Source organism: Hevea brasiliensis, chromosome 5, assembly GCF_030052815.1.
Source record: "Hevea brasiliensis isolate MT/VB/25A 57/8 chromosome 5, ASM3005281v1, whole genome shotgun sequence".
NCBI classification, from domain to species: Eukaryota; Viridiplantae; Streptophyta; class Magnoliopsida; order Malpighiales; family Euphorbiaceae; genus Hevea; species Hevea brasiliensis.
In genome coordinates, this window is record NC_079497.1 from 91,233,501 (window position 1) to 91,247,399 (window position 13,899).

Consider the following 13,899-nt stretch of genomic DNA (forward strand, 5'->3'; position numbering starts at 1 on the left):
CTGAGTTAAATGTAAATGTAATTATGGATATGTGCCAAGTTGAAGTGAGTATTTATTACTTCAAATTTCATTTATTATAGTTCATAATTAGTTATATATATATATTCCCTTATTGAACACTTAATAACTTAGCAAATGTGAGCTTATAGTTTTGAATAAATTGAAAAGGATTGCGGATGACTAGGGCAAATGAAAACTATTACAAGGGCTTAAAGGTGTTGCTCTGAATTTAAGTGAGAATACTAGTCGCTTGAAAACTTTAGTTACGGGTTATAAGAGTGGCCTCAAGATGATTTTGAATTGGGTTGTATGTGCATAAAAGACTTGAGAAAAATGCATAATAGCAATATGAGAAGTGTTTATTTAAGGATTTGGGCTTGTGAAGTAATTGAATACGATAAAAGCTAATTATTAAGCATGGTGGTGTATCTTCAATGTTTTAAGGTACTTTGCATGTAGGAGATTTCATTTTGAATTTGTAATGAGAATGAATTATAAATTGAAATTATGTTAAGCTAATGATGGTTAGACTCTTAAAAGAAATGTTTAGGGTTAATAATTGAAAGTGGAATTTTTTACAAGTGAGAGAGTATTACTATCCTAAATTGAGAAATAGAGATCCTAATGATTTGAATAGTGATTTATTAAACCTACATCACTGGGAATGACTATTAAATTATCTCAAGTCTTGTGCAGGAATTGTCTTTGATATTATGAAAATGCATAAAAGAATTCATTTGATTATGTGGGGAAAAGGATTTAAACTATATACATCTATCTCAAAGTATTATAAAATGGATTGTAAATGAATAGAAGTTAACTGGGCAAATAGGGTTTCATGTGCAGATGAATGTGCAGAATTACATGGGCTGGCTGTGTAATTCCTTTAAACTACACAGCCAGAATATGTAGTTCTCTACCAAAAGTTGGTTTGATATATTCATATGGGTTGAAATGATCCCTTTAAGGATTTTGATGATTCATAGGAGTATCAGGTTAAGGAAATATTAAGAAAATGGATTTTGAAAATTTTAAAACTTTAAAATTGTGAAAGGTCCTTTAACATTCTAACCTATCCACATCTGTCAAATTCTTAATTGCAATTAAATCACATCTGTACTTTTATTCAGTGGAGTATCTACTTAGCTTAGCCATATTTGTTATATGAAATACTGTAACCATGTCAAATATAATCTTTGATTACATTGGAATTATGTTCCATAAGACAATTGAAATTGTGGCTCAACCACATCTGTCAAATGATCATGTGATATTGTTGTACTTCTTCAATAGGGTAGTGAGATATTCACTTTTGTATATGATTGATATAACCATTTCACTTGAAGCTCTATTAGATAGACTATCGCGTGTTATTTTGTTTATATATATGTATACATATATATTATACCCAATGATAGAGTAAATAGTGAAGATAAGGTTATGTATGTTATTCTTTCAATAAGGATTATAAGCCATTTGATAAACTTATAGTTTTGAGGTTAAATATTTTTTTTAATAACTATGATTCTTTAATAGGCGCAATTTATAGTTGACAGAAAAATACTTTGAATTCGATTTCAGTGGCTTTGCCACTACTGTTATCTAAATGCAGTAACCCTATGACTACCACTATCTAAATCCGGTGGCTTTGCCACATTTGAAATTTAATATTGCATTTCTATTGTTAAGCTTCCTTAACTCAAATATATGCATATAGATTTTAGAACATGAAAAAATAAATTAGACAGTCAGCCTAAATAAATTAAGGCAAAACCTAGGATGATGGGAGAGCTTCCTATATTTTGTTAACACTACACAACTGAATATCTATGGTGATTAATAGTTCAATGAAACATTGATATTCTGAAATGGGTAATGTTAGTGATTAAGAGCAAGTTAAGTTGTGATTAGAAGTTTGATTACAGAAAGTACTATGTAAATTTGGATACAAAATCATCGATGAGAATATAATTAATCTCAATATGTCATGTTGCAATTAATAAGTTTTACTTGTTATATGTTAATATGTGTTGATAGGTTCTAAAGACTAATTTTGTTGTATGAATTGTAGGTCTATGATGGTGCACTTTGATCATTTTACCACTTTTTTGTTAAGGGGATTTGACCTTAGAATTGAGTTGAATAATATAATTATCTAGAAGTTCTTTTGACTACATAAAGCCTTATTAAACTATTAAGGGTTACTGATTAAGCTTAATTTGTAACTTATACAACCATTAATTGGCATCCATCCAGAGAACTCAAACTTCTAAGGAAATTAAGGAATTATATTCTTCAATGAGGTAAATAATGAAAATTCCCTCTTACGAATAAGTATATAGCTAAAGCTAAAAGAAGTTAAATAATGATTTGATAACAGAATGCTAATATCCATAAATCTTTCATGTAATGCTTATTTACTCAGTTATTTATAACCATTATTTTATAACTAATAGAGGATTCCTCAAGTTTTGTAAATAAAGTTATTCACTGTGTCGTAAGGGTTTTTGCGGTTGCCTGGATGAGTTCTCACCGAAGTGGGAAAAGTGAGGAGTCGCCACTTTAATTTTGAGGGAAATTAAAGAAAACCATTTGTGAAAAGGTAAATTAAAAAGAAACCACTTTGAAAACAGAGATTCTAGGTTCGGGGACCATATACGGGTGGGGAAGGTATTAGATACCTGACTTTGTCCCTCAACGAGGGTAAGCAGATTTAATATCATGCTCTTCATAACTTAAAATTGGTAATTAGGGGGGTTGGAGTGACGATGTTAATCCTTCGTATGGATGAAAGGAATATTTGATATTTCACTATTCAGAGTTACCTAAGAACATGAGTACATGAGATGACCCTTAGTGAATAGGTGTCATGTAGCGGATTTTGTTTAAGGGTTACTTTGTATATTGAAGTTGTGATATTTTAATTTGGATTTCGGTTAAGAGAATTCGGGTAAGAAATTTCTCCCGATCTCTTGATGTATTTTGTTAAGAGTTTTAGTGGGACATTTCGGATAAGAACTCTCCTCCGAACTCCACATATTTTATTAAGATTTTGGCTGAGAATCGGGTAAGAACTCTCCCCCGATCTCTTAAAGTATTCTACTTAAAGTTTGAGTGAAGGATCTCGGATAAGAACTCTCCTCCGATCTCCACATATTTTAAGATTTTGGTTGAGAATCGGGTAAGAACTCTCCCCCGATCTCTTAAAGTATTTAGTTTAAAGCTTAAGTGAAGGATCTCGGATAAGAACTCTCCTCCGATCTCCACATATTTTATTGAAATTTTGGATGAGAATCGGGTAAGAACTCTTCCCCGATCTCTTAAAGTGTTCAGTTTAAAGCTTAAGTGAAGGATCTCGGATAAGAACTCTCCTCCGATCTCCACATATTTTATTGAAATTTTGGATGAGAATCGGGTAAGAACTCTCCCCCGATCTCTTAAAGTGTTCAGTTTAAAGCTTAAGTGAAGGATCTCGGATAAAAACTCTCCTCTGATTTCCATATATTTTATTAAAATTTTGGATGAGAATCGGGTAAGAACTCTCCCTCGATCTCTTAAAGTGTTCATTAGAATTGCATATCGTAAGAACTTTGAACTAAGGATTCTGGTGACCAAGGGCACAAGAAACCCCTGCCAAGCTTTTCCTAACCCACCGAACCTTATAACTAGAGAGTGGATGCAAGACCGAACTTCTTGCCGATCTTCTATGTGATCGCCTTATCAGAACTCTTTGATTAACGACATCCGATCTCTCTTTAGTCGCTAGTCTGGGATCCGATCCTATCTTGATTCCCAATCATTGTATTTTTGCCTAGTGTCATTTTGAGGGCCGATCTCATAACTTGTTTATTTGATCTATTCTTTCTTCTAATATATTCGACCTTTTGCAATGCCTATCTTTTGTACTTTTTATTCATTCAGGCCCAAAGCTCTCATGTTAAAATACTTCTACCGGTATCTCCTAGATTATCTACAAGTTGTCCACAACCTGAATGTCTATTCTCGAAGGAAATGAAAACTAAGAGGTGATAAATAAAGTTTACGAATGAATAGAAAAAGAAGACCTGGGAAATAACTATTGGCCTGGATAATCTACTTGGAGATTTTAGTGCGATTGAATATAAAAGAAATTTTAAAAATAAACACGGAGAAAATAAAGCATGAGTATTCAACAAAATGACACTCTAGACACTTACCTGTGGGAAGCTGAGGAGACAGATGAACTAACTCCGGAATCTACAAATCTTGTGCAGATGAGAGCTATCGGCCGAAAGACTAGAACCCACTCGAAGTAATGGGAACCAGGTTGGAATAAAGTTGGACTCGGAAGGTAATGCCAAATACTAGAGCAGTGGGAATGAGATGATGTGAAGATGATTGCACAGAAACTAAAAATGGAAGTTTTAGGACTTAGAGTTCCTTTTAGTGAAATACTTAAGAAAACTGGTTTCTAAAGTTTCTCAATACTTTGGAAGCTCAGAATGGCAAATAGCAAGACTGAATCAAATTTCAGAGCCTTTCCACTATAATCACTACCTTCTTATTTTTTTATCCCCTATTCTCAACAGTATTGCATGCAGGTATTTATAGGGAATGGGCACTCATAATGGAGGGTCAGGATCTCACCAGGGGAGACGGAGGGTTTAGATTCAAAAGGACATTATCTGATGTCTGAGAATTAAAGAGAATCAAAATGGAGGGTTGGGATTCCATTCAGAATATTCGTCCTTTCTTCTTTTAATCCAACGGCTCAGGGTCTTGCCTTATAAGATGGATCCAAAGGCTGGGAATAAAAAACGCCAAACCTATCATCTGCTTTTTGATCTAAGGGCTCTGGGTCTATCCTTACAATTATGATCATCAGTGGAGATCGAGATATACAGGACTGCCATAACTGTTTTGGCGTCTGTCAGCTAGGTAGGCATTTCTGCAAATGAGGCGTGTGGTGAAGATTTGATCATGCCTGGAACGCTTTAACTAACTCGGCTCTGATTATGAAGAGAGTTGATTGAAAGTTATTTAATCTCTTTGAGCTTTTCGATCTCTATTTCTTCCGATCTCCCTATTGTGACCCTTTCCTTTTCCAATCTCTCTCATTCTAGATTTTTCCTTTTTATCTGACTTGCCTTTATCAAAGCAATTAATTCCTCAGTTACCAATGCATCTGCTTCAGTTTCTGTATGCAATAAATGCCCAGGCCCTATATATATGTTCTTATGGGAAATCCCCTTCACACTTCAATTTTCCTCCTCTAGTTTTTTTCAATGCTCCATATCTCCAATTCTAGCTTCTCTGGTAACAATTTTGATTATGTTGGCTGCTTTTGATCTTTTGCCAACTGTTTTCTTTGCCCTTCGCCTGAAAATTTATGACCTCAGTGAGGGAATTGGACTAATTTACTGATCAAGATTGAAAGTGACGATCGTGCCGATCTCGAATCGATCTATCGGTATAATCGGTGGACCGATCTCGGGCAAGAGGACTGCTAATTTCAATCTTAATGTCGGTGACCGCCTCTTGAAGTTCATTTGGCCCCCAACCACATCGGGTGTCCCAACTGCAGCTCAGTTCTAGTCAATGACATTGACGATGACTCCGCTCACTTCCATAAGAGTCATAGTCACCCTATCTGAGCTGCACATCTATCCAACACTTGTGGCTGGTTTTCTAATCAAACACATCTTTTGATTCAGTCATAAGACTAGGCTTTGACATAGGCCATTATCCGAAGTAGTCCTAAACTAGGTAAAATGTAGTGCTGATCTTTAGAGATCATCCAAATGATGTAATCCAGTCTTTAAAGATTCCCCCAATGATGTAATTCGATCTCTTGAGATCACCCAAATGATGTAATCCGATCTTTTGGAAATGAAATGAAATTTTATTTAAAAGTTTTTATTTTATTATTGCATTAGTTATTTTTTGATCTCTGATATGCATGTCTGATCTGATCCCAAAACGAATTTCCATTAGCCAATCCGTGGTTTTGGAAGTTTGTTCAATCCGAAGACCACGGCTGACCGATCTCATTTATTCCATTTTTTAGTATGTTTTCTAGAACCTTCTTGCGACGTGTCAAGGCGGCGTGCTTATTCTGCTAACTAATGCGTCACTTTGGACTTCGCGAGTATTTAATGCTCATACGGGTATAAATAGGGGAGAGGCACGTCAGTCATTTCCTTATATCATTTTCAGAACCTCTCTAGCAATCCCAGCATTTTCTCTCATTTTTTTAAGTTTTCAGGTGCCGATCACACTCCAGTAAGGGTTTTGATTTCCTTTCTTGGTTAATTTCTTTTATTTTTCTGAAAATGAGCGATACCGAGGGTCAAAGAGCTGCAAGCCTGCCTTTCGTCTATATTTTGTGGACCTCGAAAGAAGGCGATCCGACAGGGCCAAGCGAACACCCCAGTACAGCCATCGTTCTGATTACTGGTCCGACTACTAGACTGAGGCGCGGAGCGTCTTGTAGAAGAGAAAACCTGGCAGTTGATGAATTGCCTTCGGTCCTGAGAGAGACCGATCTTCAATTTATAAGCTAAGAGTACAATCTGCGGATCGACTCTTTTGAGCTAATCAAGTGCCATGGCGACCTTCGAGCCGATCACTTCTTTGATGAAGGTGATCTCCTCAGAGTATATGAAGAACAGCTGAAGGCTAGACTCCGTTTTCCTTTGGATGAGTTTTACAAGGCCGTTATAAAGCTCCACCATGTCTAAGCAGCTTAAGTGCATCTGAACTTCTGGCGGACTTTAGTAGCTTGCTAAGGGACTAGAACCCACAGCTAAAGTCTTTGTCGAGCTACATAGGCTCACCCGAAGGAAGGATGATGAGTTTTGGTTCTTTTAGGCTAAGCCAAACTGCTCACTCTTTACCGATCTCCCTTCTTCATTAAAGAATTGGAAGGACCATTTTTTTTTATATTGAGGAGCAAGATTCCAAACGGCTTTGAGGGTATCCCACGGAGTTGGCAGTGTCTCCGATTCCGAAAAAGATCACCTTAAATAAGGACGAAGATGCCATGGTGAGAGAGTTAAAGTCTCAGGCGTCCACCTAGAAATTCTCATGCTTAGACGGGGTTATGGCCGAACTGAAGTATTAGATGATGCGGCTGATCACCGACGAAGACTACGAGCTTCAGCTCTCTAACCTCGGTCCTGGTACAATCCATATCTCTAGCCTTTGAATCTTAGCGAACTCACTGACTTCTTCTCTGTGCAGGTATGGTGGGTGGCGACACTTTTAAGGAGAGCCGTAAGTGAAAGAGGGAGGTATCTCGAAAGGTGTGAGCGATGAAGGAGGCTACCATTACTGCTGCTTAGACTCCTCAGTGTGAATTAGTAGAGGTGCCGAGCTCTCCTCCTCGACCTCAGAAGCAGGCAATCCCATAAGTAGAGGTCATCATTCCTCCTCCTCAGCAGATCGAACTTCCACCTCCCCTACCTCCTCCGATCTCTTCCAATGTGGAAGGGGAGTCTTCTGGTCCTACTGTTAGGACGCCTTCTCGGGGAGCTCAACTCCTGATCCAATCACTAGAAAGGAATTGTTCGACTCGAGGGAACCCTGGGTTAGCCAAAGTCATAGGCACCTCTATCTGCTTCCAAGAGGATTGGAACAGATTGGCAGAGGAGAGCATCGATGATATTCTAACTCAGACAATGAGCTTGGGCTTGGAGGCGATTGCCAATCAACATGTGATCCGAGAGAAAGCCCACGCCTTAAGGAGGGAGATTCTTAAGGCGATCTAGGATGCCTCGGCTGAATAAGCTCAACTCTCCTCTGTTAATGACCACATCGCTAGAATCGAAGATTGGATGAAGCATTACGAAGAGAGGATAGCGGAGGTGGAGCGGGAACTTGAAGACTCCCTGCTGGTCGATTTGCCGATCTCGCTCATTTTACTGAGGAACTTCTGGCGAAGGAGAAGGAGCTCCGAGTCAAGGATGAGGAGCTCCAAGCCAAGGATGAGGAGCTCCAAGCCAAAGAAGAGGAAAGCACAATGAAAGAGGCTGGGGCATATGTGAACACCCATAATGATCTCCTGGCCGAGCTGAGGAAGCGTTATCCTGAGGAGGACTTCTCTTAGATGAATCAGCTCATTCCAAAGGCTGAGGAGGAGAGTGACGAGGAGTCTGAGAGAGAGGGGGGGAATCAGAGAGCTGATATTATACCTGGGGAGCAGGTTGGAGGAGATCCACCTACTGAGTGACTTGTATATATTTTGTTTTGAAATGAATAGAAATCCCCTTTTGTTCAATTTCTTGATGAGATCGAAAAGCGTCCAAATTGTCTGAGTACTTAATTGATTAAACGTATTTGAACATTAAACTTAAAAGTGATTGTTAATCAGAGTATAAGATATCGGAAAAACATTACACGTAAGCATGAGATCGGACTAAGCCATGACCAAATACTGGGTAAAACTTTAGAATATTAGAATTGCAAAGACTTGACATTGACTTGAACTCTTAAGATCGGGATTGTTATTAGATCGGATAGAAACCTTAACGTTATTTTAGGAAAAATTTGGGATCCTCAAAAGAGAAACCCGATCACATTATTAGTCGAATAAAGTTCTACAATATTTGTGCAGAGAGATTGAAGAGTATCAGTAGGCAAGATTGGATGGTCCGGAGACCCAATATTGATTTGACCCCCTCTGATAAGAGATCGGAAAATAATTAACTTAAGCATGAGATCAATTTGTTCCATGGTCGAGCAATCGGTGAGCTCGGAAAGGCCATTTGTGATCGAAGGACATCGGTTGAGAGCGGATAACAAAGTGAAAAGTTTAAAAGTTTCTTGACTTCGGAGGTTGGCTAAAATATGGTGTCTACACACTGAATGGTTCTAGTTTTTCTCAAAAGAAGAAGGTATGCTTGTTAGATATGAAAATTCCTTCGTAGTGAGTGTTGTGTAAAATTCTGCAAGTGCACAGATTGTTAATAAGTAACACAGTAGTGAGTAAGTATTATTCCCACGAGAAACTTAGTAAGCACTAAACTAAACAACAATTATGACTATTTAGACTACCAATTATAGCAAAGAAGATCTAAGCTAAGTTATTTTAAACTAATCAAATAGAAGAAAGCTAAACAATTTAATTAAAGAAATCAATTAATAAAACCAATTCTAGAATTAAGGGTTCACACTTCAACATATTACAAATCTAAACTCATTTATTCAATAAATTGGATAGTTGTTTTTTGAAGGAAATTGATCCTAAACTATCTTAAGTCTTCTCTTAAGGCACTCAAGGTGTATTCTAATTGATCTGAACCCTACTTTTTGTGGTGATCAATCTTAATTAAGACCCTTTAAACTATTTGATTAATTATGAACTCCACATAAAATCTCAGCCCATCTCTAGGTCAAAAGCCCTAAGTTTAATATCATGATTTTTCAATATTAATTTTCACCTTTTAGTCCTTCAATTAATATCTAAAATCATAACTAAGTGGAGCTATACACATAGCATGCATTAAGATCATAAGAAATTGAATCAAAGAATAAGTCTTTAAATTTATTTAATAAAATCAATGTAAATCCATAACACATTTGAAAGTGCTATATCCCTAATCTTAGAATTAAGAAAACTACTTACTCATGGTGAGTTTAACGATCAACATAAAAATAAAATGACAATGACAAAACATTAGAAGAAATAGAACAAAGAAACCCACATAGAAGATTCAATAGCTTTGAACTTGTGGAACTTTAGCTGTAAATCTCTCTTAAGAATCTTGATGCAAATCTCTCCAAATTATAGAAAATCTAAGTTAGAATGTAAAAGGTGTGATCCCTAGCTTGTTCCTTACTTGTGATACCCCTTACCCAACTATAGTGTAGCCGAGCAAGGCATGTCACACTCGGTGCCGGAGTACCCTTTCTTATCTTACCTTATTCCTTTAATAATTTTGAACTCATTATATTTTAAAATAATTCATATTCTTTGGAGAAAGTAATAGAGTTTCTCCTATTTTGTTATTGTTTGACGTGATTTACTATTCACCTGTTTGAAATTTTCAATAACATTTTCAAATAAAGATCTCATCCATACTCATCATTTCTGATAGTGTCCATACATTTCGATTCTTATTCATTACCATGCATATCCATTCCTGCTCATTTCATATATCAAAATTCTCAAATTTCCATTAATTACATAATTTACAAACTAATTACATAATTTACAATTTACATAATATACAAATTAATTATAATTCCATAATTTACATTTCAACATAATAATTGATTATAAATACATAAAATAACTTTTGTGAGCCCTATCTACATGCATTGCTGAGGAGGTGACAACCTTGAGCACTTCTGATACTTCTACAGATCTGACTCCAAAAATCCTAGTTTAATATCTGCTGGGCTTTATCTTCAGTACCTGCGCTAGGAAACAAATCCATCGTGCTAAGCATTGCTGCTTAGTGGTGCGATAATATAACAAAGAAAATAATATACAAATAGAGAAAGAAATGGATTATACCTTGGATACTCTGGAATTTAATATAATTTAATATAATACTTCTAGTATCAACTATCTTTCATTCTAATTTATTCCTCTTAAGAAGCAATTTATTCCTAAATTCATAGTAGTAATATACTTATATCTCTTTTGCAAATCATTTTATCATTTCATTCAATACTTCCTAGGTTATCGCAAATTATTTCATAATAATTATATTTTAATATCTTGCCAATTTATTTTAATTCTTTCTATTAAATAACTAATCTAATTTATTTTAAATATTCTTACTCTTTTATTTAATTGCTAATATTTTCAGTTGCTATTATTCTTAACTCATTTCAATAAATTTCACTACCCAAGTAACTTATGACAGGCTGACTAAACTGGATAACGGATCGTTGGCACTGGACACGGCGGTGCCTCGGGCCCTCATTGTTAGTAGTATGCCCCAGAGCATATCATTTAGTATGTATCTTGTACATGTTTTATTAATAAAAGGCATTTTCACTTTTCCGTTTGCATAATATATTTATGTGTAATAGAAAAGGTCCATTGATATTTTGTTAGAAATTCTATTCTTAAGTTGTTAAGAATATGAGTGACAATATTTCTAGCATAAAGTATCATAAATAGGTTCACAATTGAGGATACTTCACAATAAGGACATGACTTATCCAGAAAGATTGTAATCATGTTTGTTCCCAAGTTATTTATATGAGATGTAAATAAGATGAAATGGTGAGTCTCATGCCATATAACAAACATGATAGGCACTTATACATGATAAGTAGGTCGAACCAATGACACTTATGACAAGCACATGGAGTTTACTCTTATCAATGCATTGTCATAAATCATATCAGTACATATAATCTTTAGACCTGAGATAGCACAGTTATCTTGTATATAGGTGGTTTGAGTTTGATACTGCTTTCATACTTGTACTGTGTATGGGTATATGGGCATGTGTTGGCTCCTACTAGTTATATATGGAGGTAGGTGTTGATCAAGATGGAATCTGTTCCTCTAAGTAAATAGGAATAAAATCCTATGTTCATTTAATTGTTCTTGATGTTTCAAGTTCCTGGCCAGGACAGATAGATTTAATCAGAAAAGAGTTTCTGATGAGAAAATCTTTTAATCAAGAATTGGAATTAAAAGAGACCATAATATTCATAGCAAATGGGGTTTGACATAAACCATGACTCCAACGCGAATTGGGATTTTGTAACAGAGAGATTCTAGTACATGGTAACATATGTGAAGGAGCGGAAGCATGAAAAACACAAGTTTATCCATTGAATTCAAAAATTTTCACCTAGGGTCACATGCATCATGCAAGATTTATTTTTATCTATTTGATTTTATTGACAAACAATATATTAAAACTCTGTTAATATGTTTTTGGATATGTATTTTACATTTAAGATTTTAGAATTAATCAGATTAATTTTAGAACCCTAGATTAAATCAAGAACAAATACACTAACCTCTTAATGCACTGCAGCGTATTTGTGCCTTTGGGATGCGTCTTTAGGACACCAGATGTTGTCCCTCTAGCTTGTCCACACCAAGTTCACCTATGGCAGCCCTTGAACAGCTTCTAAAGCTTTTTCTATTAATTAGAAAATCAAGTTTTTCCTTTTAAGAGATTAAAGATGTAAACAGGACACTAGAAATAATTTCTAGTATTTTTAATTCAAGAGATTGCTTGCTAATCTCTTGGAATACATAAGAGAAGAAGATGAAGAGAAGGGAGAGCTTCTTGGGCGGCGGCACCAAAGATATCAGCTGTTGGTTGTATTGTTTTTTTTTCATAACAACACTTATATAGCGAGGTCACCACTTAAACCCTTGCCACATGTCACCCTCTTATTGGTTCTAGGTTTAATTGATGCAATCACATTGTGCTAAGTGTCAAACCTATATTTAATCTTAATTTTAATCATCTTACATGATTAAAAGACATTTGGCAAGCTTATGTGTAATACCATGTGTTAGTAGTATGCCCTAGAGCATATCATTTAGTATGTATCTTGTACATATTTTTATTAATAAAAGGCATTTCCACTTTTCCGTTTACATAATATATTTATGTGTAATAGAAAAGGTCCATTGATATTTTGTTAGAAATATTATTCTTAAGTTGTTAAGAATATGAGTGACAATATTTCTAGGACAAAGTATCATAAATAGGTTCACAATCAAGGATACTTCATAATAAGGACATGACTTATCCAGAAAGATTGTATTCATGTTTGTTCCCAAGTTATTTATATGAGATATAAATAAGATGGAATGGTGAGTCTCATGCCATATAACAAACATGATAGGCACTTATAAATGATAAGTAGGTCGAACCAGTGACACTTATGACAAGCACATGGAGTTTACTCTTGTCAATGTTTTGTCATAAATCATATCAGTGCATATAATCTTTAGACCTGAGATAGCACAGTTATCTTGTATATAGGTAGTTTGAGTTTGATACTGCTTTCATACTTGTACTATGTATGGGTATATGGGCATGTGTTGGCTCCTACTAGTTATATATGGAGGTAGGTGTTGATCAAGATGGAATCTGTTTCTCTAAGTAAATAGAGATAAAATCCTATGTTCATTTAATTGTTCTTGATGTTTCAATTTCATTTCCAGGACAGATAGATTTATTCAAAAAAGAGTTTCTGATGAGAAAATCTTTTAATCAAGAACTGGAATTAAAAGAGAACATAATATTCATAGCAAATGGAGTTTGACATAAACCATGACTCCAACTTGAGTTGGGATTTTATAACAGAGAGATTCTAGTGCATAGTAACATATGATTATAGGTTCATTTAAGGTAAACCTTATTACTAATTGGGTGGCCATGGCATGCTATGCTAGGTGTTAACCATGGTCTATGAGGTTCATAAAATGATTTAGAGAAATCATTTATGGTAAGAAAGAGTTCTGATGATATTAAGGGTTGATATCATGTCTCGTTGCCAATTAGTGATGAGCCTAGTAAGTCACACACATACACAAGTTATCACCTATTTAAATATGATTTAATTAATTAATTAAAGAGTTTAATTGATTAATTAAATAGGTTTGGTTTGCAATTAAATTGCAAAGTCCCTAGCATGACTTGAAACCAAATCTAGATTATTGGATGTGTAGTATAAATTAAATTCATATTTAAAGTGTTTAAATATGAATTTAATTAATGAGAAATTAATTAATAGAGATTAATTAATTAATTTATATTTGATATAAATTAATTAGAAGAAGAAAAATAATTATTTTGGGTTAAGAACTCAAAATTAAGACACAGGGGCATTTTGGTCATTTCACAGTGTGACACGTGGCACCATGAGATGGTGACACTTGGCACAATGTGATTGGGTCACTTAAACCTAGAGCTAATCAAAGGGTGA